The sequence below is a fragment of the Lepus europaeus genome, unplaced genomic scaffold, assembly GCF_033115175.1.
Source record: "Lepus europaeus isolate LE1 unplaced genomic scaffold, mLepTim1.pri SCAFFOLD_3_1, whole genome shotgun sequence".
Classification (NCBI taxonomy): domain Eukaryota; kingdom Metazoa; phylum Chordata; class Mammalia; order Lagomorpha; family Leporidae; genus Lepus; species Lepus europaeus.
Genome location: NW_026909276.1, coordinates 13,714,455 through 13,740,515, shown reverse-complemented (window position 1 = coordinate 13,740,515; position 26,061 = coordinate 13,714,455). Strand labels below are relative to the sequence as shown.

The following is a 26,061-nucleotide window of genomic DNA, read 5'->3' as shown; positions in this document are numbered from 1 at the left end:
TTGCTTCCATTGGTTCACTCCCCTAATGGCTGCTATGGCCAGTGCTCTGCTGATCTGAAGCCCGGAGCAGAGTACTTCCTCCAGGTATCCCATGCAGGTGCAGAGACCCAAGCACTTGGGCCATCCTCCACTGCCCTCCTGGGCCCAGCAGAGAGCTGGACTGGAAGAGGAACAAACAGGACTAGTACCCGGCACCCCAACTGGGACTAGAACCTGGGGTGCTGGTGCCACAGGCAGAGGATTAGCCAAGTGAGCCATGGCATCAACCTATGAATTATTTTATTTTATGAGCTATGTCCACTTGAAGTTGTGAAAGAAAACATACAATGGTGGTTGTAATTCACTTTAACAGACTTTTTGAAAGATTTTATTTATTTCTTTGAGAGGCAGAGTTACAGACAGTGAGAGGTAGAGACAGAGAGAAAGGTCTTCCATCCATTGGTTCACTCCCCAAATGGCCACAACAGCTGGAGCTGCTTGATCCAAAGCCAGGAGCCAGGTGCCTCTTCCCAGTTGCCCATGGGTGCAGGGGCCCAAGCACTTGGGCCATATTTTACTTCTTTCCCAGGCCATAGCAGAGAGCTGTAGTGAAAGAGGAGTAGCTGGGACTAGAACCAGTGCCCATATGGGATGCCAGTGCCACAGGTGAAAGATTAACTTACTGCGCCATGGTGCCAGCCCCACAATGCTCTTGAAAACAGAAACATTTATTCCTGAGTCTTTTGATGAGTTAGGCCAATGAAGTCCTGACAGGGCACATATGTCTCTAGAATTAGAGGAGTGCTCATCATTCTCATACTGTGTTCTGTTGCTGTTCAGCCTGTGACGGTGAGACATATAAATAAAAAAAGATATTCAGCATGTGGTTACCCCACAAGGAGGCTTATCTTGTCTGCATCTGAATAATTTTGATAGTGAGGTGTTTTTAAGTTGCTAAATATTCTCCTAATTTGTATTTATTTAAAGACTATTAACTTAGTACCATAATTTTTGTTATAATAATTTGATTGCTGATAAGGAATTTACAAAATCATACCTTGACTAGAAGTTTTACTTTGTAACAATCACAGACTAGTAGAAGTCATAAACCATTAACCCTCATTTTTCTAAAATAAGAGGTTGTAATTAATATGAATATATAAAGAATATATTTTTTAAGATTTTGTTTATTTATTTGAGAGGTAGAATTACAGACAGAGAGAGGGAGAGACAGAGAGAAAGGTCTTCCTTCCATTGGTTCACTCCCCAGGTGGCTGCAATGGCCAGAGCTGCACAGATCTAAAGCCAGGAGCCAGCTGCTTCTTCCTGGTCTCCCATGTGGGTGCAGGGGCCCAAGCACTTGGGCCATCTTCCACTGCTTTTCCAGGCCATAGCAGAGAACTGGACTGGAAGAGGGGCAACTGGGACTAGAACTGGCACCCATAAAGGATGCCAGCACCACAGGCAGAGGATTAGCCTTTGCATCACATCACCAGCCCGAAGTACATGAAGAATTGAGAACAGAAAATCTACCAACCTCATGGAGTTTATCTCCCTTTCAAAACATTTAATAACCTTTGGGCTGGAGAATACTAATGTAAGGTACTGTAATTAAATTCACACAAAGAAAAGATGTTTTAGGATGTTTTACTTCATTATTTAAGTTAGATACTTTAGGAAATTCTAGATTATTTTGTGGATAAATTGTAATTTCTTTTTTCTTTTTCTTTTTTTTTTTGACAGGCAGAGTGGATAGTGAAAGAGAGAGACAGAGAGAAAGGTCTTCCTTTTTGCCGTTGGTTCACCCTCCAATGGCCGCTGCGGCCGGCACATCTCGCTGATCCAAAGCCAGGAGCCAGGTGCTTCTCCTGGTCTCCCATGCGGGTGCAGGGCCCAAAGACTTGGGCCATCCTCCACTGCCTTCCCGGGCCATAGCAGAGAGCTAGCCTGGAAGAGGGGCAACCGGGATAGAATCCGGCACCCCAACCGGGACTAGAACTTGGTGTGCCAGCGCCACAACGCGGAGGATTAGCCTGTTAAGCCACGGTGCCAGCCAAATTGTAATTTCTTTTCACAAGTGTATTTGAGTAGAAACACAAGCTTTTATAATCAATTATTTATGTTTCAAACATATGCTTATGTATGTTTTGTATTAAAATAACAGCATTTTATGAAGTTTAGATACATCTTGTTCAATACAAGCCTATAGTTTTTTTTAAGTTTTATTTAAAAATAATCTTTGTATTTATTTTTTTAACACAGCAAATTTGAGTGACACGGTAAGTCCATAATTTACCACAAAATTCATAAACTTAACAACTGAGTATCTTAAGTCTTATAAATCTTCTGAATCCTCCATAGTTATGCACTCAATGGAATGAACTCCTCAGCAGCTGAGAAGAATCTTAACTTAAAAGCACCAACTCTTCAGGCATCTCTACAGGCCTCTATTTTTCATTCTCTAAGACATGCAGTCAGACTGCTAGTGCAGCAAATACCAAGTTACCTTAAGCTTAATGGATAAGAAAAAGCATTTGGGAAACCAACATTATTAATATTAAGTCTGAAAGCATTTCTACCTCTTTACTGAATGACTTTCCTTTCTGTCAATGTTAAACTCTAATGAATAAAAACTATGTTTTGAACATAATTTTTTTCAGGTTTATCTAGCACTTTAGGACATTTGTATTTGTTTTATAAGCCTTAAGGAAAACAAAAAGATAATCTCTAATCTAGACAATTCTGGAATCTTTCATTAGATTTAGAATTTTACAGCAAAATAATATGATCTGTTTGTCCAAATAGTATGCCTTTTAAAAAATTCTCTTCAGGTATGTAAATTAATAAAGCTTATTTCCAGTATATATTTTCTGTGTTTTCATTTGCTGGAGCAGGGTTCAAAGGGTGTTTTTAGGATCTTGCCAACATCTGCCCTCTGTACCCATAAATTACCAAAGCCATTAAATGGACAATAAAAACTGGTTGAGGCTACTGATGAATGCTTCAAAAGGAATCTGATACACACAGATTTTATTGTCATATTCAACTCAACTGAAGTCTTTCTTGAAATTGTACTCTTGATAGGCTGAAGACAGTAATGGAGTTAATTCTTTATGCCAAAGAGACATGGATCTGTTGTACAAAGGCTTCATTCTCTGTCAGTCATCAGTAACTTGAGGTCTTTCTGTATATTCTGAATGGCAGTGTTTGCATCTTCATATTGTAAGGCACTGCTAGCATATTTGCAGTATTTCTGAGCTCTCACAAACTCCTCAGGTTTGAGGTGGATATAGCCTTGGGAAACCATACTGAAAAGTGCAGGATCAATGGCTGCAATAGTCTATAGAGTAGGTTGCATAGTATTCCTTGGTACACCCATGCTATGAGGCACTTTTGCTGGTGTGTAGGCTAGGGCATGTGCACCCAGAGGACCCTGTATTCAACTATAGCTGTCTGATGGCATGCTGCCTGGGTCAAATGCTGAAGATGATGATGGCTGAGGTGTGTTGAATGGGCAGAGATGCTACTACAGCATCTTCATTTTCTTCACCATCAGTATCTTCCTCAATTGCAATAGGGCCTACTTGAGGAGTCTCCTCATTGTTTAAGCAATTATGGATATATGTTACCTTCCACCTTGCATACTTCATGTGTTTCACATTTTCATCAGTGTTATGTTAAGCACGGTTATGACATCTGTTAAAAGACTTGCAGTATAGAAGAACATGATCATGTTTTTTGTGAAATCACCCAGCACAATGTTCATTGTCTGCATATATAAACATTTTCCAAGAATAATTCCCCAAATGGGCAGAACCAACTACTCCTTGGGTAATAGCTTATTATCACCCCCACTGTTTCTTTTTGTTGTTTTTGTGAAGAATCTGAGCCTGGGTCAAGGCGTAGCTATTTTAGACTAGGCCTCCATCTTGTAACTCAGGCCTGACCAGACCCTGAACCCTTTGGCAAAATCTCCTGAAAGAAGAAAAATAAACTCCCCTTGTGATAAACTCCCCTAGCAACAGCCAATCAGCAGATAGCAGGGAAATACCTGCTATCCAGATGTCTTTTCCAGGTGTATTTTTAGGCCATTAAGGTGATTGATAACATCCCCAAACCCTGCAGTTTGGAACATACACCCTCATGGCTTGGACCCTACACTTTAGCCAATCATTTTAAAAAGCATCAACCCCAAAGCCGTCTAACCACCTTTACTAGGTCTATTCCCACTACTGGATTTACTAATCAATTTTAAGAGATGTTCTTTAAATTCTCACAGCATGAGATAATTTGCTGATGGTGCTATAATGTATAGAATGTCTCTGAAAACCCTATATAAACCCCACAAAGGAAATGGGATGGGTCCTCATCAGATGACCATTGTGATGATTGGAGGAGTGGACCCTAGATTGAGCTAGAACAATAAACCTCTTTGCTTTTGCATCATTGAAGTCTCTCATTGGGATAATTGAGTCCTATCCAAGTCTGGTCTAATAGTTGTTGTTAAGATTTATTTATTTATTATAATGGCAGAATTACAGAAAGGTAGAGAGACAGAAAGAGAGTCAGCCTCTGCCATCCACTCCCCAAATGGCCGCAATGGCCAGAGCTGTGCTGATCTGAAGCCAGGAGCCAGGAAATTCTTCCAGGTCTCCCACATGTGTGCAGGGGCCCAAGGACTTGGGCCATCTTTATACTTCTTTCCCAGGCCAGAGCAGAGAGCTGAGTCAGAAGTGGAGCAGCTGGGGCTTGAACTGGAGCACATATGGGATGCCATCACTGTAGGCCAGGGTTTTAACCTGCTGTACCACAGTGTCAACCCCCCACCTATTTATTAAGAGCTCCTAACTGACCTGTTAATTTTGATAAAAATTTATGACACCCAGGAGTTTTATTATCAATCTTCATTCTAATTTGCATGGCATATAAATGACCCCCTTGGTGAAATATGTAATGATCAAACAATGACTACCAACAAACACCCCTCAGATCATTTCTTGAGCAACTGTTCAGTAATAGGCCACCACAGGGTCCTACTTGTCATGCTCCTGAACCATCAGGTGATGCTGTATGTTCTTTTATTTTTTAAATTTTTTTATTTTATTTTTTTATTTTGACAGGTAGAGTTATAGACAGTGAGAGACAGAGAGAAATGTCTTCTTTCCAAATGTTCTTGGTATTTTGATTGAGATCACATTGAATCTGTGAATTGCTTTTGAGGGGCTGGCACTGTGGAATAGTAGTTTGAACCTCTGTGGCATTGGCATCTCATGGATGCCAGTTTGGGTCCCAGCTGGTCCTCTGATCCAACTCTCTGCTTATGGCCTAGGAAGGCAGTGGAAGATGGCCCAAGTGCTTGGGCTCCTGTTTCCACATAGGAGATGAGGAGGAAGCTCCTAGCTCATGGGTTCAGATCAGCCCAGCACCAGCCATTACAGCTATTTGGAGAATTAACCAACAGGTAGAAGGCATCATTTTTTGTCTCTCCATCTCTCTATAATTTCCTCTCAAATAAATAAATGATTGTAAAAGTAAAATTAAAAATAATTTCTATTGGTAGAATGGGAATTTTGATGATATTAGTTCTAATTTATGAACATCAAAGATTTTTCCTTTTTTTGTGTTTTCTTTTTTTTCTTTAATGTTTTATAATTTTTCTTATAGAGATCTTTCACACCCTTGACTAAATTTATTCCAAGGTAATAAAAAATTTTATGGTTATTGAGAATGGCACTGATCTGATAAGTTATTTTTCAGCCATGGCATTTTTGTGTATATAATGGTTATTGATTTTTGTGTGTTGATTTCATATTTTACAACTTTACCAAACTTTCTTGTGAGTTTCAATAATCTCTTGGTGGAGTCTTTTGGTTTCCCGATATTTAGGATCATATCATCTGCAAACAGGTTATTAGGCTTTCTCCTTTCTAATTTGTTTTCCTTTGATTTCTTTTTCTTGCGTTATTGCCATGGCTAAAACTGTCAGTAGTGTATTGAACAGCAGTAGTGATGGAGAGCAACTTTGGTTTCAGATCTTAGTGGAAATGCTTCCACGATTTCCCATTCAATATGATATTGGTTGAAGATTTGTCATATATTGCCTTGATTGTGATAAGGAATGTTCCTTCTATTCCCAACTTGCTTAAGGTTTTTATAATGAAAGGTTGCTTTTTATCAAATACTTTCTCTTCATTTATTGATCATCATGTGGTTTTTATTCTTTAGTTTGCTAGTGTCACATATCATATTTATTGATTTGCATATATTGAACTATCCCTGCATACCCTAGGTACATTCCACTTGGTGCAGGTAAATTATCTTTATGATCTGTTGTTGGATTTTATTAGCTAGTATTTTGTTGAGAATTTTGGGATCTGTGGTTATCAGATTTAATGTTCTTTAATTCTCTTTCTCTATTGTATCATTTTCTGGTTTAGAAAATAAGGTGACGCTGGCCAAATAGAAGGAGTTTGGGAATACTCTTCTCTTTCAATTGCTTTGAATAGCTTAAGAAGAATTGGAATTAGTTCTATTTTTAAGTCTGGTAGACTTTAGCAGTGAAGCTTTCTGGTCTTGGGCTTTTCTTTGGAGGGTTTTTGTTACTGATTCAATATCTGTCTTGGTTTTTTGTTTGTTTAGGTTTTCTATATGTCTTCATGGCTCAATTTTTGTACCTAGCATGTGTCTTGATTTCTTCCAGGTTTTCGAATTTGTTTGTCATTGAATGTGATGCCCGCATTCTATATTGCAGTGCTAATCTAAGTTTTCAGTGTTTCACTTCCAAACTAGTTTCCTGCTTAATATCTCTGGGAAGCATGGGGTAGTGGCTTAAATTCTTTAGTTCCTTTCACCTAAGTGCAAGATCTACTACTTATTAGGGGATGTGAGAGCCTGGTCCAGCCACAGCTGTTGCAGACATTTAGAGAGTGAACCAACATATGGAAGACCTCTCTTCCTCTCTCTCTTCACCCACTTTCTGTGTTTCTTTGCCCTTTCTAAAATCATTTTAAAAGTTATTTACTTCTTTATTTGAAAGTCACAGTTAGAGAGAGAGAGAGAGAGAGAGAGAGAGAGAGAGAAAGAGAAAGACATAGAGAAATCTTCCATCATCTGTTTCATGCCTCTGGTGTCTCCAATGGCCAGTGTAGGGCCAGGTTGAAACCAGGAGCTTCTTTTGAGTCACCCATGGGGGTGGCAGGAGCCCAAGTACTTGGGCCATCTTCCACTCTATCAGGCCATTAGCATGAAGCTAAATCAGAAGTGGAACACCTGTGATTTGAACTGGTGCCTATATGGGATGCCAGTATAACAGATGGCAGCTTTGTATACTGCAGCACACCAGCCCCCTCTCTGCCTTTCAAATAAACAAATCTTTAAAAAAGAAATGAAAATGTCCTTAAGATAGTAAAGGTCATCATGATTGAGCACTGAAGAATCTATTGAAATGATTACATTTAAAAGATTTATTTATATATTTGAAAGGCAGTGTTAGAGTGAGAAAGGGAGAGACTGATCTTCCTTCTGGTTTATTCTCCTCCAAAATGGCTGCAATGACTGGGGCTAGACCAGGCTGATCTCATGAGATAGAAGCTTCTTCCAGATATCACATGGGTTCAGGGGCCCAAGCATTTGGGCAATCCTTTGCTGCTTTCCCAGACACATAAGTAGGGAGCTGGATAAGTTTGGAGCATCAATATCTGTGACATCCTCCTTGCAGTACAAGGATATAGAGCCCATCTGGCACAATTAATGTCCTATTTATGGGTGGGCCAAGTATAACAGCTTTCAACTCTCAAGGTTTGGACTAGATGGGTTCTGAGGAATTGTGTTATAACAGGTATAAATCCATAACTCTTGGTTTAAGCTTTTGTTAGCAGATAATGGCTGTGACTACTTTGGGTCTCGGGATTGTCATCAATGAAGGCATCCAGATTAATAGTAATGAGATCAACAGTCAGCAGAATGGTGTCCAGCTGAACTTAAATGGTTTTTCTTTTTTATTGTTAGAATAGTGACCTCCTGCAGTACCCTGGCATCTGGACATAGACAGTAGACATTGGAAGCCATCCCCTCTGCCAAAAGGAGTATGCCAAGTTTTGGGTCCATCATTTATTAAGGAGGCCTTAGTAGCCATTCTCACATTTTACTATTATATATCCATGGCCAAAGTCCTACTAGACATCAAGGTTTGTAGAATCACAGGCTCAAGGTGTGTAGGTGACTGTTTTTCCAGTATAGCATAGTTAATAGCCATCTAATTTAATTTTACTGGCACATGGCAAGGTTCCAAGAGAGGTTATTTCTTGCATCACACCCTTGAGAAGTAATGGATATCATAGATGATGCAAAGAATTTAGAAGGCATATGAGCTCCACAAGTGAAGAATTCACTGAGAGCACTAATGATAGTGCCTACAGAATTTAATTTGACTGAATTTTAGCACTTTTCATTGGAAGGGGGGCCAGTTAAGCTGGGCTGATTTGTAGCACCCATGACAATTAATTTTTTAAATGAGGCATGCATTGCACCAAAACCCAGGAAGGACTAAAAGGTATTAGTGTTGTATGTTCTTCACAAGTCTGTCAAATAGTCTCATTCAGGGAGGAAGTCATCAATGTGATGTGTTCTTGTGCTCCTGATAAAAGGTGAGTACAGTTAAATTCTTTGCAAAAATTGTGTTTGATGGCAAAGTCAATGAGATGCTCATGTATAGCCTAGAAGTGTCTTTTCAAAGTGAAGGCAAACTAGACTAAGGAGCTGTTGGAAAAGCTTTGAGCAAAACACATTTGCCACTTTTGTAATAGTTAAGATGGGTCATTTATCTATTAAGAGGCATCAGATATATTAATATTAGATATAAAGTATGGTGGACATAATTGATGGCATATAGCATTAAGATTTTAGTAATCTACCATGAGATGCCATTTACTTTTTTCCAGATTCAACAGATAAAATTGGGCTGCCAAGTGGTAAAGAGCTGGAATAATCACCTTTTTGTTAATTAAATCTAATGTAATAAATTTTAATGCATGAAGACATTGAGTTTTTTTTTATTATGTCATCTTAATTATTTTAGTTTGGGACCTGTGGAGTGTTATTTTCCCTAGTTAAGTTGTAGCTTAACATTTTTATTTTAATAATTACTTGCTGTATTAGGCCATCTCTCCCACCTGTGGGATTTTTTGAGTACATCTGACTATTGGAAATTTAGGTAATACTATAATTAAAATGAGATGTACCAAATAAATTATTTTTTTCTTCTGATACATATTTTGGAACTTTTCTAAAATGGTATTGAGTACCCTGTTTAAATTTGGGATCCCCTGGGTAAGACTTATTTGAGCCACATTACTGATTACATCTATGAAACTCTGAATAACTGCATCTAGAACCTGGAAAAGTTGATGTCTTATGCTGAAGAGACATAAGAATCAATGTTTCTTTATCTTTTAATTATATAATTTACAAATAAATTTTAGATCTCTAAAAGGATGAAATTATGTACTTTTCAGAAATTTATACCTATATATAACTGTAATTTATACATTTTACATTTTCCTCCTTTAGGTTTTTAATAAGATTTATTCGGGCTGGCACTGTGGTGTGGGTAGAGGCCCACACATTTGGGCCATCTTTTGCTGCTATTTTCCCAGGTTCAATAACAGGGGGCTGGATCAGGAGTGGAGAGATTGGGACACAAACTGGCACAAACATGGGATGCCATTCCCACCTAGTAAAACTTGGTCAGATAACACTGGTTGTTTCTATTAGTGACATTTCTATTAGTGATAAGTAGCTCAAGCTTGGCCTCAAATTTAGTCCTTGTAGGATGCTGAATTAGTTTCACTCTGTGATCATCACTCTCTTTATATCTTAGGGACTATATTTTTCATTATTGATTCAGTAAAATCAAGTGTTAGAGCTCCTATTTCCAAGTGTTTGAAATTATAAATGCTGGTCATTACTCAGAAGGTTTAAGTAGGGGTTGGTGCCGTGGCTCACTTGGTTAATCCTCCGCCTGTGGCACCGGCATCCCATATGGACACCAGGTTCTTGTCCAGGGAGGGCAGTGGAGGATGGCCCAAGTGCTTGGGCCCCTACACACACATGGGAGACCAGAAAGAAGCACCTGGCTCCTGGCTTCAGATTGGCACAGTGCCGTCCATAGTGACCATTTGGGGAGTGAACCAATAGAAGTAAGACCTTTCTCTCTGTCTCTCATTGTCTATTACTCTGCCTGTCAAATAATAATAATAAAAAAAAAAGATGTATTTAAAACCAGTGAGAGGAAATGAGTTGTAAAAGATCAATCAACAACAATTGAGTGTTGCCTGCTGCCTGCCCATTTTCTTCTCAGGAATCCCCACAGAATTTACAACCGTAATTCCAAAATCACCAACTCCTGCTGTCAGAAGTGTGTGGCTACCACTATAGGGAGCAATAATTTTCAGAAAGGACAAGAGAATCCACTATTTCATGATACTATTCTTGTTTGATGCCTAAAACTTCATTTTCTGTTTACATTGTATGATGCTGGGAACTAAGTAATAATTTTCTTCTGGGTCTGAGATGAAGTTATTTAAGATAGAAGTTCAAAACTGATGTCCCTCAATTTGAAGAATGAAGTCACTGAAAGGCAATTACCAGATCAGTGATGATATAGGCATTTGAATAGCACAATTCATACACTATCCATAGAACAAATGACTAATAGCTGTGGGCTAACAGTCAATGGCCCATGAGACCATCACTCAAATCCTCAAGAGTTTGACTATAATTTCATGCCAATTCTCATTTAGACAAGAGGAGTAAAAGCAGGAGCTCCATGATACCTTTATATTTGTCTCTTGCCTAATTTTTTGGCAGAAACTGCAACTTAAGTGCAGTTTTGTTTTGTTTTGTTTTGTTTTTTTTTTTTTTTTTATATAGCTTTGTTAAAAATATACAGATAACTGGATTGATGGACAGATGAATTTCAGGAAGTTTTGGGTAAAGAATTACCAGATAGCACAGTTTTAAATATTCACAAAGATTTTACAAGGCATTCACCCTGTTTTCCAGCCATATTAATCCACCAAATTATTACTATTTTACTGTGAAATATGATCCACAAATTGTTTTAGTAGGTAAGATCAAGAATCATTTTAAAGGATTAAAAATGATTTATTCAGGGATATTATTTTCTTCTTTAAACACTAAAGTTAAAAAGAGTCCTTGGGTTTTTTTTTTTTTTTTTTTTCCCCAGGTATCTGTAGAAGTATTTGAGGTTTTACAACACTCTGGCCTCAGAATCAGCCCTTAAGGCATTCAGATCTGGCTGAAGAGCCCATGAGAGTATTGTAGGCATGGAAAGCCAAGATACCATGGAGAAGAAAAAAAAAAAAAAAGAAAGAAGAAGAAGACCTAAATGAAAGATCTCTGTGAGTGAGATCCCAGTGGAAAGAACAGGGCCATCAAAGAAGGAGGTACCTTTCTCTGAAGGGAGGAGAGAACTTCCACTTTGACTATGACCCTGTCGGAATAAGATCAAAGTCAGCGAACTCCAAAGGCTTCCATAGCCCTGGTAACTCATGACTAGAGCCTAGAGAGATTACTGACGCCATGAACAGGAGTGTTAAATTGTTAAGTCAGCAACAGGAGTCACTGTGTACTTACATCCCATGTGGGATCTGTCCTTAATGTGTTGTCTAATGTGCAGTGATGCTGTAACTAGTACTGAAACAGTATTTTTACACTTTGTGTTTCTGTGTGGGTACAAACTGATGAGATCTTTACTAATTATATACTGAATCAATCTTCTGTATATAAAGATAATTGGAAATGAAAAAAAAAACCTGGTGTTAAATTGGAAATGGCATAGAAAATTAATTATTTTTTTAAAAACATATTATGTAGGATCTCTGTCTTTAATGTGCTGTACACTGTTATTTAATGCTATAACTAGTACTCCAACAGTATTTTTTTTTTCACTTTGTGTTGCTATATGGGGGCAAACTGTTGAAATTGTTGCCTAATATATACTAAACTGATCTTCTGTATATAAAGAGAATTGAAAATGAATCATGATGTGATTGGAAGGGGAGAGGGAGCGGCAAAGTGGAGGGTTGCGGGTGGGAGGGAAGTTTTGGGAGGGGGAAGCCATTGTAACCCATAAGCTGTACTTTGGAAATTTATATTCATTAAATAAAAGTTTAATAAAAAAATCAAAAAAAGAAGTATTTGAGGTTTTAGAACCACAATTTAATTATGAGAATTGAAAAAGTAATAAAATATTTAATGGCAATTTCCAAAAATTCTATCCACATTTTAATTTCTCCACTTATAGTGTGTTTCTTTTCTTCTTTTCTTTCTTTTTTTTGGACAGGCAGAGTTAGGCAGTGAGAGCGTGAGAGCGAGAGCGAGAGCGAGAGAGAGAGAGAGAGAGAGAGAGAGAAAGGTCTTCCTTTTTCCATTGGTTCACACCCCAAGTGACCACCATGGCCAGTGCGCTGCGCTGATCCAAAGCCAGGAGCCAGGTGCTTCTCCTGGTCTCTGATGCGGGTGCAGGGCCCAAGGACCTGGGCCATCCTCCACTGCACTCCCGGGCCACAGCAGAGAGCTGGACTGGAAGAGGAGCAACTGGGACAGAATCCAGCACCCCAACGAGGACTAGAACCTGGGGTGCCGGTGCCACAGGTGGAGGATTAGCCAAGTGAGCTGTGGTGCTGGCCAACTTATAGTATGTTTCTTTCAAATGTATTTGCCAAGCCAGGAATTAATGAGGAATTGGAATATTATGTGAGCACTTAATGTGGTTAGACAAGTTTTTATGTATCCCTGCTGTATCCTAAGAGGTTGATTTTCCAGCAAATTTCTTCCTAATGGAGGTGTGCACTGTTTTACAGGGAAAGTTGCTTCATTAGCCCATGATGTCAACAGGGAAAGATCATGAAAAGTCTCCTTTATTTTCCTTCTCAGCATATGCCATTGCAACCACTCCCACCATATTTAAAGAATTTCTGGTCCTGAAGCTGTCCTCATATTGCTCAAGGACTGTGTGATTGGTTTCTATGTCTGTGAATGTTAGTGTGGGGGTAAAAGGAACTTTGGAGAGCAGGACAGGTTCCTGTCTCTTGTTGGGATAGGTGCAGATGTAGATTGGAGGCATTATAATCTCTCATTCAGGTACACCCTATAGACCTTGGCTGGTTCAGGAAGGGATACCAATGGTAGATCCTCAGTTCCAAAGACATAGAAGAAATGAATAATGTTGAATTTTCAAGGATTTTTTTTTTTTTTTTTTGTCAGAAGATGAGGGGCTGGCGCTGTGGCTCAATGGGTTAACACCCTGGGCTGAAGTGCCAGCATCCCATATGGGCGTCGGTTTTAATCCTGGCTGCTCCACTTCTGATCTAGCTCTCTGCTGTGGCCAGGGAAAGGAGTAAAAGATAGCCCAAGTCCTTCGGCCCCTACACCCATGTGGGAGACCCAGAAAAAGCTCCTGGCTCCTGGCTTCAGATCAGCACAGCTCCATTGTGGCCATCTGGGAAGTGAAACAGTGGATGGAAGACCTCTCTCTCTCTCTCTCTACCTCTCTCTGTAACTCTGCCTGTCAAATAAATAAAAATAAATCTTTTAAAAAAAAAGTATATGAGGTGTCTGACAGAAGACCAATGGGTCTCCAGATATACAGAAAGGGGTTCTAAAATTTCTGTAGACAACTGGTCTCATACAAGATGGCCGTGGGATGTAGATGGATATTCAGACCATTTGAGCTGAATTGTAAATGAGCTGAATGTAGGTTGCACCTCTGTCACTGTTTACTCATCTTTAAGATGAGTATAGCAATAATATTAGTGAAATGTCCTTATTGTGAGATGTGTGCCGGCTGACTTACACTGTATTGCAATTGCATTTATGGGGTTTCTGGTGTATCTCCTTTAAATGAAGTTTCTGGTTTCCTGCACTGTATAGCCTGTCAATAGCTACTCATTTGAGGTTACAGAACTTATACATTGCATAGTTTCTGGGAACATTGAAGTTTGGGTACTGGGGAACAGTCCCATTTCCTTTGGAAGTGAGAAGTTGTTATGGTATTTGAAGAAGAGAGCTCAATAAATAGGAATCTTTTCTAACAGAATACAACTTAATGCTCTCTGAGATAACACCTTAAGACTAAGAGCAGAGACAAGAGTCATTAAAAAGTAAAGATCCTAGTTGCATTGTCCAAGCAGTTATGGATCATACTGACCAGTGTGAACAAGATATACTTGATATTAACTTACCTCATCCATTAGTTTTCAAGGCTTGGTGGTAATAGAAGTTCTGGACCAGCATTCAAAAGAGAGTTGTGAATGGATTAGAAAGACAGTGGTCTTAATGGTGCAGCCTGGGGTGGAGGGATAACCTCTCCTATCTGAGAGTCACCATCTGCATTGCTTCCTACCACATGCCTATTACTTCATTCCACTATCATGATCTCTAGAAATGGAGGTCTGTGAAACCTACTCTGTCATATACTTGGTACCTGGGCTATGCTGCCCCCTGTATTCCTTTTCTCTTTATCTTTTATTTAATAAATATAAATTTTCAAAGTACAGCTTTTGTATTACAGTGGCTTCCCCCCCCCATAACTTCCCTCCCACCCACAACCCTCCCATCTCCCACTCCCTCTCCCATTCCATTCACATCAAGATTCATTTTCAATTCTCTTTATGCACAGAAGACCAATTTAGTATATATTAAGTAAAGATTTCAACAGTTTGCACCCACACAGAAACACAAAGTGTAAAGTACTGTTTGAGTACTAGTTGTAGCATTAATTCACATTGAACAACACAATAAGGACAGAAATCCTACATGGGGAATAAGTGCACAGTGACTCCTGTTATTGATTTAACAATTGACACTCTTGTTTATGGCCTCAGTAATCACCCTAGGCTCTTGTCATGTGTTGCCAAGGCTATGGAAGCTTTTTGAGTTCACCAACTATAATCTTACTTAGACAAAGTCATAGTCCAAGTGGAAGTTCTCTCCTCCCTTCAGAGAAAGGAACCTCCTTCTTTGATGGCCCATTCTTTCCACTGAGATCTCACTCACAGAGATTTTTCATTTAGGTTTTTTTTTTTTTTTTTTTTTTTTTTTTTTTTTTTTTTGGCTGGATTGTCTTGGCTTTCCATCCCTAAAATACTCTCATGGGCTCTTCAGCCAGATCCGAATGCCTTATGGGCTGACTCTGAGGCCAGAGTGCTGTTTAGGACATCTGCCATTCTATGAGTCTGCTGTGTATCCTGCTTCCCATGTTGGATCATTCTCTCCTTTTTAATTCTCAGTTAGTATTAGCAGACACTAGTCTTGCTTATGTGATCCCTTTGACTCTTTATCCTATCATTATGATCAATTCTGAACTGAAACTGATCACTTGGACTAGTGAGATGGCATTGGTACATGCCACCTTGATGGGATTGAATTGGAATCCCCTGGCACGTTTCTAACTCTACCATTTGATGCAAGTCAGATTGAGCATGTCCCAAATTGTTGCTCTCCTCCCTCTCTTATTCCCCCTCTTATATTTAACAGAGATCACTTTTCAGTTAAATTTAAACACCTAAGAATAATTATGTGTGAATTACAGAGGTCAACCAATAGTATTAAGTAAAACAAAGAACTACTAAAAGGGATAAAGTATTAAGTTGCTCATCAACATTCAGTACAAGGGGTGAGCAAGTCACTGTTTCTCATGGTGTCCATTTCACTTGAACAGGCTTCCTTTTAAGTGGTTGGTTAATTGCCACTGATCAGGGAGAACATATGATATTTGTCTCTTTGGGACTGGCTTATTTCACTCTGCATGATGTTTTCCAGATTCCTCTATCTTGTTGCAAATGACTGAATTTCATTGTTTTTTTTTTTCCTGCTTTATAGTATTCTATAGAGTACATGTCCCATAATTTCTTTATCCAGTCTACTGTTGATGGCATTTAGGTTGATTCCATGTCATAGCTATTGAGAATTGAGCTGCAATAAACATTAAGGTTCAGACAGCTTTGTTATGTGCCAATTTAATTTCCTTTGGGTAAATTCCAAGGAGTGGGAGGGCTGGGTTGTATGGTAGGGTTATATTCAGGTTTCTGAGGAGTCTCCAGACTGACTTCCATAGTGGTTTTACCAGTTTGCATTCCCACCAACAGTGGGTTAGTGTCCCTTTTTCCCCACATCCTCTCCAGCATCTGTTGTTGGTAGATTTCTGTATGTGAGCCAATCTAAATGAGGTGAGGTGAAACCTCATTGTGGTTTTGATTTGCATTTCTCTGATTGCTAGTGATCTTGAACATTTTTTCATGTGTCTGTTGGCCATTTGGATTTCCTCTTTCAAAAAATGTCTCTTGAGGTCCTTGGCCCATCTCTTAAGTGGGTTGTTTGTTTTGTTGTTGTGGATTTTCTTGATTTCTTTGTAGATTCTGGTTATCAACCCTTTATCTGTAGTATAGTTTGCAAATATTTTTCCCATTCTGTTGGTTGCCTCTTCACTTTCCTGACTGTTTCTTTTGAAGTACAGAAACTTCTCAATTTGATGCATTCCCAATTGTTAATTTTGGCTTTGATTGCCTGTGCCTCTGGGGTCTTTCTAAGAAGTCCTTGTCTATGCTTATATCTTGCATGGTTTCTCCAATGTTCTCTAATAATTTGATGGTGTCAGGTCATAGATTTAAGTCTTTAATCCATGTTGAGTGAATTTTTGTGTAAGGTGTAAAGTAGGGTCCTTGCTTCATGCTTCTGCATGTAGAAGTCCAGTTTTCCTAGCACCATTTATTGAATAGACTGTCCTTACTCCAGGTATTGGTTTTGGATCCTTGATCAAATATAAGTTGGTTGTAGATGTTTGGATTGATTTCCAGCGTTTCTATTCTGTTCCATTGGTCTATCCATCTGTTTCTGTACCAGTACCATGCTGTTTTGATGACTATTGCCCTGTAGTATGTCCTTATATCTGGTATTGTGATGCCTCTGGCTTTGTTTTTGTTGTACAAGATTGCTTTAGCTATTTGAGGTCTTCTATGTCTCCATATGAATTTCAGCATCATTTTTTACAGATCTGAGAAGAATGTCTTCGGTATTTTGATTGATATTGCAATGAATCTATAAATCACTTTTGGAAGAATGGACATTTTGATGATATTGATTCTTCCAATCCATGAGAATGGAAGATTTTTCCATTTTTTGGTATTCTCTTCTATTTTTTGCTTTAAGATTCTGTGATTTTCATCATAGAGATGTTTAACATCCTTGGTTAAGTTTATTCCAAGGTATTTGATTATTTTTGTAGCTATTGTGAAGGGGATTGATCTTAGTAGTTCTTTCTCAGCTGTGGAATTGCCTGTGTATACAAAGGCTGCTGATTTTTGTGCATTGATTTTATATCGTGCTACTTTGCCAAACTCCTTTATGCGTTCCAATAGTCTCTTAGTAGAGTCCTTTGGATCCCCTAAATAAAGAATCATATTGTCTGCAAAGATGGAAAGTTTGACTTCTTCCTTCCCAATTTGTGTCCCTTACTTTCTTTTTCTTGCCTAATGGCTCTGGCTAAAACTTCCAGAACTATATTGAATAGCAGTGGTGAGAGTGGGCATCCCTGTCTGGTACCTGATCTCAATGGAAATGCTTCCAACTTTTCCCCATTCAATAGGATGTTGGCCATGGATTTTTCATATATTGCTTTGATTGTATTGAGGAATGTTCCTTCCATACCCAGTTTTCTTAGAGTTTTCATCATGAAAGTGTGTTGTATTTTATCAAATGCTTTGTCTGCATCTATTGAGATAATCATGGTTTTTCCTCTGCAGTTTGTTAATGTGGTGTATCACATTGATTGATTTGCAAACAATGAACCATCCCTGCATACCAGGGATAAATCCCACTTAGAATGGGTGGCTGATCTTTCTGATGTGTTATTGCATTCTATTAGCCAGGATTTTATTGAGGATTTTTGCGTCTGTGTTCATCAGGGATATTGGTCTGTAATTTTCTTTCAGTGATGCATGTTGTTTAATCTCCATGTGTTTGCATATGCTTTCAGGATTCCTGAGTTGCTAATTTCTCACTTCATTTCACTGTGGTCTGAGAAGCTGCATCCTATGCTTTTAATTCTTTTCAATTTGCTGAGACTTGCTTTATGGCCTAGCATGTGGTCAATCCTGGAGCAGGTTCCATGCACTGCTGAGCAGAATGTAAATTCTTTAAGTGTAGGATTGAAAGTTCTGTAGATATCTGTTAGATCCATTTGGGCTATAGTGTTGATTAAATCTGCTGTTTCCTTGTTGATCTTCTGTCTGGTTGAACTTTCTATTTCTGAGAGTGGAGTATGAAGTCCCCCACTACTATTGTATTGGAGTCTATGTCTCCCTTTTGAGTCCCTTAACATATATTTTAAATAAACTAGTGCCCTGTAATTAGGTGCATATACATTTATAATAGTTACATCTTCCTGTTGAATTGATCCCTTAATCATTATATAGTGCCCCTCTTTGTCTCAATAGTTTTTGTGTTAAAGTTTATTTTGTCTGATATTAAGATGGCTACACCAGCTCTTTTTTCATTTCTGTTGGCATGGAATATCTTTTTCCAGCCTTTCACTTTCAGTGTGCATGCATCTTTGTTGGAAAGATGTGTTTCTTGTGAGCAGCAAATAGATGGGTTTTGTTCCTTAATCCATTCAGCCAGTCTGTGTCTTTTAACTGGAGAGGTATGGCCATTATCATTCAATGTGACTGTCGATAAGTAGCAACTTTGTCCTGCCATTTTCCCAAAGGTATTTCTAATATATGTTTTGAACTTCATGTGATCTTTTACTGGGAGGTTTTCTTCCTTTACCTTCTTTCATATTGATGGCTGTGTTTCTATGTGTAACACATCTTTAAGCATCTTTTGCAGGGCTGGAGGAGTGGAAACAAATTCTTTCAATTTCTTTTTGCTATGAAAGGTCTCTATTTCACCTTCATTCACAAATGAGAGCTTTGTGGGATATAATATTCTGGGCTGTCAGTTTTTTTCTCTTAGTACCTGGGCTATATCTTGCCATTCCTTCCTAGCCTGTAGGATTCCTGATGAGAAGTCTGCTGTGAGTCTAATTGGAGATCCTCTAAGAGTATTCTGACATTTCTCCCTTGCACATTTTAGAATCTTTTCTTTGTGTTTCACTGTAGTGAGTTTGATTACAACGTGTCGTGGTGAGGATCTCTTTTGGTCATGTTTATTAGGGGCTCTATGAGCTTCCTGTACTGGGATGTCTCTGTGCTTCTCCAAACCTGGGAAGTTTTTTGCTAGTATCTCACTAAAAAGGCCTTCTAATCTTTTCTCTCTCTCCATGCCTTCAGGAACTCCTAGAACCTGAATGTTGGGTTTTTTTTTTTTTTAATAGTATCCTGTAGATTCCCAACAATATTTTTTGGATTTCTAATTTCTTCTTCATTTCTTTGGTTTGACTGTATACTTTCCTGTGCTCTGTCTTCTAAGTCCGATATTCTCTCTTCTGCTTCACTGATTCTTTTTTTAAGGCTCTCAAATGCATTTGTCATTTGATCTATTGAATTCTTCATTTCATTTTAATTTCTCTTCACTATCACAAGTTGATGTTCTACTAATTGCTTCATTTCATTTTGATTTCTCCTTAAGATTTCATTTTCATGAGAGAGATTTTCTACCCTGCCCAGTAAGGATTTCTGTAGTTCAAGAATTTGTGAGAACTTCCAAGTGTTCTTATCATAAATTTTTTTAGATCTTCTTCTTGCATTTCTTCTATCTTACCACCTTTATAATCTTGAATTGGGGTGTCTTATTCATTTGGGGTATCATAATGTCTTTCTTGTTCTTCTTTCCTCAGTTTCTGCATTTGTTGCTTGGTAGTGTGGATATATTCTTTGGTTTCTTTTTCTTTTTCTTTTTTTTTTTTTTTTGATGTGGTGATTTTTCTCGTGATACTATGACTTGATTAAGCGGACGGTCTGCTTTTGATGGATCCTTAGAGGTTTGTGATGGGTGTGGCCAGAGAGCTCTGTTTGGTTCTTCAGTGTTAAGGGTGACACACCCAGGTAAGGCATGGTAAATTTTCAATTTTCTCTCTTTCTCTCTCTCTCTCTTTTTTTTTTTTTTTTTTTTGATTCAGAAGGGATTAATTCTGCCCAGCTGAGCAGAATTGAAGGCAGTCAGTGTGTGAGCTCTGCCCCCTGTGGGTATTATATTCGTCTGCTCTACCCCAAGGACCACACAAAGGGTCTGTGCAGTCCTCAGTGTAAGCTCAGTTTCCCCTTCAATCTCCCACCAGCTTGCTAAGGTTACCAAGTTTGAGGCATTTCCTGAGAGTACTCACTCTCAGGCACTCCATGAATTCTCTCATACACCTTCAGGTTTTTTTTTTTTTTTTTTTCAGTCACAGTTCATAAGCTCCACTTTTCACTAGGTCCTAACCTCCTGTTATTTCTCCCCACCAGAGTCAGGTTTTTCTGCTTATTTGAGGGTGGGTGCAGCCCTGAGGTGGTGCAGCTTTTATGTATGTCCAAAATGGTGCCTGCTCTTTGTCTTGCTTGCCTTTATAAGGTGAGTGGAGAGAATCGTATCCATACGGGTCCCTTTTATTTTATTTTTTATATTATTTTTTTTTCTTCTCTCTTCTAGTTAGCCTGTTGGACTTTCCCCCACAGGGCTTCAAACCTCGTTCTCTCTAGGCTCTTACTGCCACTTCCCCACCTGTGTCTTGGGCTACTGAGGCTTTGCCTCACCTCCCTTTCCAGTGCTGCTGTGTGGACTCGGCAGCTGGGGTCCCAATCTGTGGGCACCCATGCCCTCCACATAGATCCACTATGTCCCACTAGTTCCAGAAGAGTTTCCTCTGCAGTTTTTTTCCCTAACTCTTCCCTGAAACTACAGTATCTCCACTTTTATTAAACTATCTTTTCCCAGACTATCAGTGTGCTTGCTCCCTTCCTATTCCACCATCTTGGAGGACTCCTGCCCCCTGTATTCTAATAGTCCTTCCTGGTAGCTCAAGGAAGTTTTGCCAGTATCTCTGTAAAAAAGATGAAACAAATTGTTTTTCAGGAGAAAAGTGCTTTTTTTTTTTAAACTTTTATTTAATGAATATAAATTTCCAAAGTACAGCTTATGTGTTACAATGGCTTCCCCCTTCCCATAACTTCCCTCCCACCTGCAACCCTCCACTTTCCCAATCCCTCTCCTCTTCCATTCACATCAAGATTCATTTTCAATTCTCTTTATATACAGAAGATCAGTTTAGTATATATTAGGTAAAAACTTCAATAGTTTTCCCCCATATAGCAACACAAAGTGAGAAAAATAGTGTTGGAGTACTAGTTATAGCTTTAAATAACAGTGTACAGCACATTAAAGACAGATATCCTACATAATATTTTTTTAAAAAAATAATTAATTTTCTATGCCATTTCCAATTTAACACCAGGTTTTTTTTTTTCATTTCCAATTATCTTTATATACAGAAGATTGATTTTGTATATAATTAGTAAAGATCTCATCAGTTTGTACCCACGCAGAAACACAAACTGTAAAAATACTGTTTCAGTACTAGTTATAGCATCACTTCACATTGGACAACACATTAAGGACAGATCCCACATGGGATGTAAGTCCACAGTGACTCCTGTTGCTGATTTAACAATTTGACACTCCTGTTCATGGCGTCAGTAATCTCCCTAGGCTCTAGTCATGAGTTGCCAGGGCTATGGAAGCCTTTAGATTTCGCTGACTTTGATCTTGTTCCGATAGGGTCACAGTCAAAGTGGAAGTTCTCTCCTCCCTTCAGAGAAAGGTACATCCTTCTTTGATGGCCCCGTTCTTTCCACTGGGATCATACTCACAGAGATCTTTGATTTAGGTCTTCTTCTTATTTTTTTTCTTTTCCATGGTATCTTGGCTTTCCATGCCTACAATACTCTCATGGGCTCTTCAGCCAGATCCGAATGCCTTAATGCCTGATTCTGAGGCCAGAGTGTTGCTTAGGACATCTGCCATTCTATGAGTCTGCTGTGTATCCCGCTTCCCATGTTGGATCGTTTTTTCCCTTTTTGATTCTATCAGTTAGTATTAGCAGACACTTGTCTTGTTTGTGTGATCCCTTTGACTCTTCGACCTATTAGAGCCATCAATTGGTAACTGAAATTGATCACTTGGACTAGTGAGATGGCATTGGTACATGCCACCTTGATGGGATTGTATTGGAATCCCCTGGCACGTTTCTAACTCCACCATTTGGGGCAAGTCCGATTGAGCATGTCCCCAATTGTACATGTCCTCCCTCTCTTTTTCCACTCTGAAATTTAACAGGGATCACTTTTCAGTTAAAATTTAACCACCTAAGAATAATTGTGTGTTAATTACAGAGTTCAACCACTAGTACTAGAACAACAACAACAACAAAATCAACAACAAATACTAAGAAGGATAAAGTATTACATTGTACATCTAGAGTCAGGACAAGAGCTGATCAGGTCATTGTTTTTTATAGTGTCCATTTCACTTCAAGAGGTTTCCCCTTTGATGCTCAGGGAAAACAAATGAAATTTGTCTCTTTGGGACTGGCTTAATTCACTCAGCATGATGTTTTCCAGATTCCTTAATCTTGTTGCAAATGACCGGGTTTCATTGTTTCTTACTGCTGTATAGTATTCTATGGCGTACGTGTCCCATAATTTCTTTATCCAGTCTACTGTTGATGGGCATTTGGGTTGGTTCCAGGTCTTAGCTATTGTGACTTGAGCTGCAAGAAACATTAATGTGCAGATGGCTTTTTTCATTAGCCAAATTATGTTCCTTTGGGTAAATTCCAAGGAGTGGGATGGCTGGGTTGTATGGTAGAGTTATGTTCAGGTTTCTGAGGAATCTCCAGAGTGATTTCCATAGTGGCTTAACCAGTTTGCATTCCCACCAACAGTGGGTTAGTGTCCCTTTTTCCCCACATCCTCTCCAGCATCTGTTGTTGGTAGATTTCTGAATGTTAGCCATTTTCACCTGGGTGAGGTGAAACCTCATTGTGGTTTTGATTTGCATTTCTCTGATTGCTAGTGATCTTGAACATTTTTTCATGTGTCTGTTGGCCATTTGGATTTCCTCTTTCAAAAAATGTCTCTTGAGGTCCTTGGCCCTTCTCTTAAGTGGGTTGTTTGTTTTGTTGTTGTGGATTTTCTTGATTTCTTTGTAGATTCTGGTTATCAACCCTTTATCTGTAGTATAGTTTGCAAATATTTTTTCTCAGGGTCTTTTTTTAAAAGATTTATTTTTTTTAAAGAGTTACACACAGAGAGAGGGAGATGCAGAGAGAGAGAGAGAGAGAGAGAGAGAGAGATCGATCTTCCATCTAATGGTTCACTCCCCAGTTTGCTGCAATGGCAGAGTTGTGCCAATCAAAAGCCAGGATCTAGGAGCTCCCACATGGGTACAGTGGCCAAAGGACTTGGGCCATCTTCTACTGCTTTCCCAGGCCATAGCAGAAAGCTGGATCAGAAGTGGAGCAGCTGGCAATCAAACTAGTGCCTATATGGGATGCTGTTTGCAGGCAGCAGCTTAACCCACTAGGCCACATTGCCAGCCCCAATCCAGGGATTTGTGAAGGGAAAAGGTCTATTTAGAATCATTACTGGTAAAGTGCACTGCATTAAATATACATTATGTGTATTTGTTAACTTTATTTAGTGTAACCTTTAATAACAACATAATGTTTATCTTTGATAATCATTTATTTGAACACTCTTAACATTTCTTTTTACTTTTACACTATTATTTTAAAAAATCTGTAGATAATGCTTTCGTTAAACCAATGATAACTTCTGTTTAATCTCTGCCACGTAATATAGGTGGGTGCATTTTCCTATGTATTTCCATTTTTACAGGTTTATTCCTCCACAGTAAAGCTGGTATTTTCTTGGTTAATGTATTTATTGTTATTTATGCATTCTATCATATTCTTTTTTTCCCACTGTTCAGTGCAGAAGGAAAGTACAGGTTTTTTTTTTTTTTTTTTTTTTTTTTTTTTTTTTTTAGATTTCATTTATTTATTGAAAGAGTTGCAGAGAGAGAGAGAGAGAGAGAGAGAGAGAGAGAGTCTTCTATCTGCTGGCTCACCCTCCAAATTACTGCAAAGGCTGGAGCTGAGCTGATCCAATGCCAAGACCCAAGAGCTTCTGGGTCTCCCATGAAGGTGTAGGGGCCCAAGGACTTGGACCATGTTCCACTGCTTTCTCAGGACATAGCAGATAGCTACATTGTACGTTGAGCAGGCAGGACTCAAACCAGCACCCATATGGAATGCTGGCACTGCAGGCAGCAGCTTTACCCATTATGCCACAGCGTTGGCCTCCAGAGTTTTCTTTGAACTCTTGTCATTCACCTTCTCTCCCAGGTATGATTCTAGGTCCTCCACATGTTCCTAAGAGGAAAGAAAATGAATATATCACCTGTAAGTGGTTTTTTTTTTTTTTTTTTTTTTTTTTTTTTTTTTTTTTTTAAATTATCCCCCAGTTTGTCAGTACTTATTTTAGGTGTTTAATGCTAGTTTATTTATTTATTTATTTTCTTTTTAGATTTTTTTAAATTTATTTGAAAGCCAGAGTTACAGAGAGGCAGAGGGAGAGAGAGAGAGAGAGTCTTTCATCTGCTGGTTCACTCCCCAATTTGCCACAATGGCCAGAGTTGCACTGATCCAGAGCTAGAAGTGAAGAGCTTCTTCTGGGCCTCCCATATGGGTCCAGGGGCCCAAGGACTTAGGCCATCTTCTACTGATTTCCCAGGCCATAGTAGAGAGCTGGATTGGAAGGAAAGCCACTGGGACTTGAACTGGCACCAATATGGGATGCCAGCACTGAAGGCAGTGGCTTTACCTGCTATGCCACAGTGCTGGTCCCAGTATACTAGTTAATTAAAATGGAAAATATGGGGCTGGCTCTGTGGCTCAGTGGGTTAATGCCCTGGTCTAAAGCATTGGCATCCCATATGGGCACCGGTTTGAGACCCTGCTGTTCCACTTCTTCTCCAGCTCTCTACTATGGCCTGGGAAAGCAGTGGAAGATGGCCCAGGTCCTTGGGCCCCTGAACCCATGTGGGAGGCACAGAAGAAGCTCCTGGTTCCTGGCTTCAGATTGGTGCAGTTCCAGCCATTGCAGCCAATTGGGGACTGAACCAGCAGATGGAAGACCTCTCTCTCTCTCTCTCTCTGCCTCTCCTCTCTCTGTGTAACTCTGACTTTCAAATAAATAAATAAATCTTTAAAAATTTTAAAATAGAAAAATAAACATAAAATTTGTTCTCATGGTATATACAGAAATGAATGATGAATTTGGCACAATTATGCATCATTACTGTCATCTATCATAATGCAGTTTGGTCTCTTGTCTTTCTGTTGCTATAGCAAAATATATATTTGTTACATGAATTGAGTTGAAACTAAGCACAATATGCTACATTTTTGGGGTCGTGTTGTCTGAAACAGTCTAAATGTAGATGATGTACTGAGCAGTGTTTTAGTGCTACCTATGAAGTAAACACTTAGCATTCCGCAAGTGGAAGAGTTACCTAGTGCTAAAACACAAATCAGTTAAGTTTGTTTTTGAATTGTTAGAGTAATGGAGTCCTTAATACCTTTGAGAAGCTGAATTGGATTCTGGAATAGAATAAGGAATGTGTGAAGAATCTACTGGAGGCTTATTTATTTATTTATTTATTTATTTGGCAGGCAGAGTGGATAGTGAGAGAGAGAGAGAGACAGAGAGAAAGGTCTTCCTTTGCTGTTGGTTCACCCTTCAATGGCCGCCGCGGCCAGCGCGCTGTGGCCGGTGCAACATGCTGATCCAAAGCCAGGAGCCAGATGCTTCTCCTGGTCTCCCTTGCGGGTGCAGGGCCCAAGGACTTGGGCCATCCTCCACTGCACTCCCGGGCCACAGCAGAGAGCTGGCCTGGAAGAGGGGCAACTGGGACAGAATCCAGTGCCCCGACCGAGACTAGAACCCGGTGTGCTGGCACCGCTAGGTGGAGGATTAGCCTGTTTAGCCACAGTGCCGGTCTGCAATACTGACTCTTGAATGG

General features: G+C 39.2%; 1 pseudogene; it reads right to left on the bottom strand.

Moving 5' to 3' along the window:
* Positions 1–3,127: 3,127 nt before the first annotated feature.
* On the bottom strand, positions 3,128–13,126 carry LOC133755228 (vacuolar protein sorting-associated protein VTA1 homolog; annotated as a pseudogene).
* Between the last annotated feature and the right edge of the window lie 12,935 nt (positions 13,127–26,061).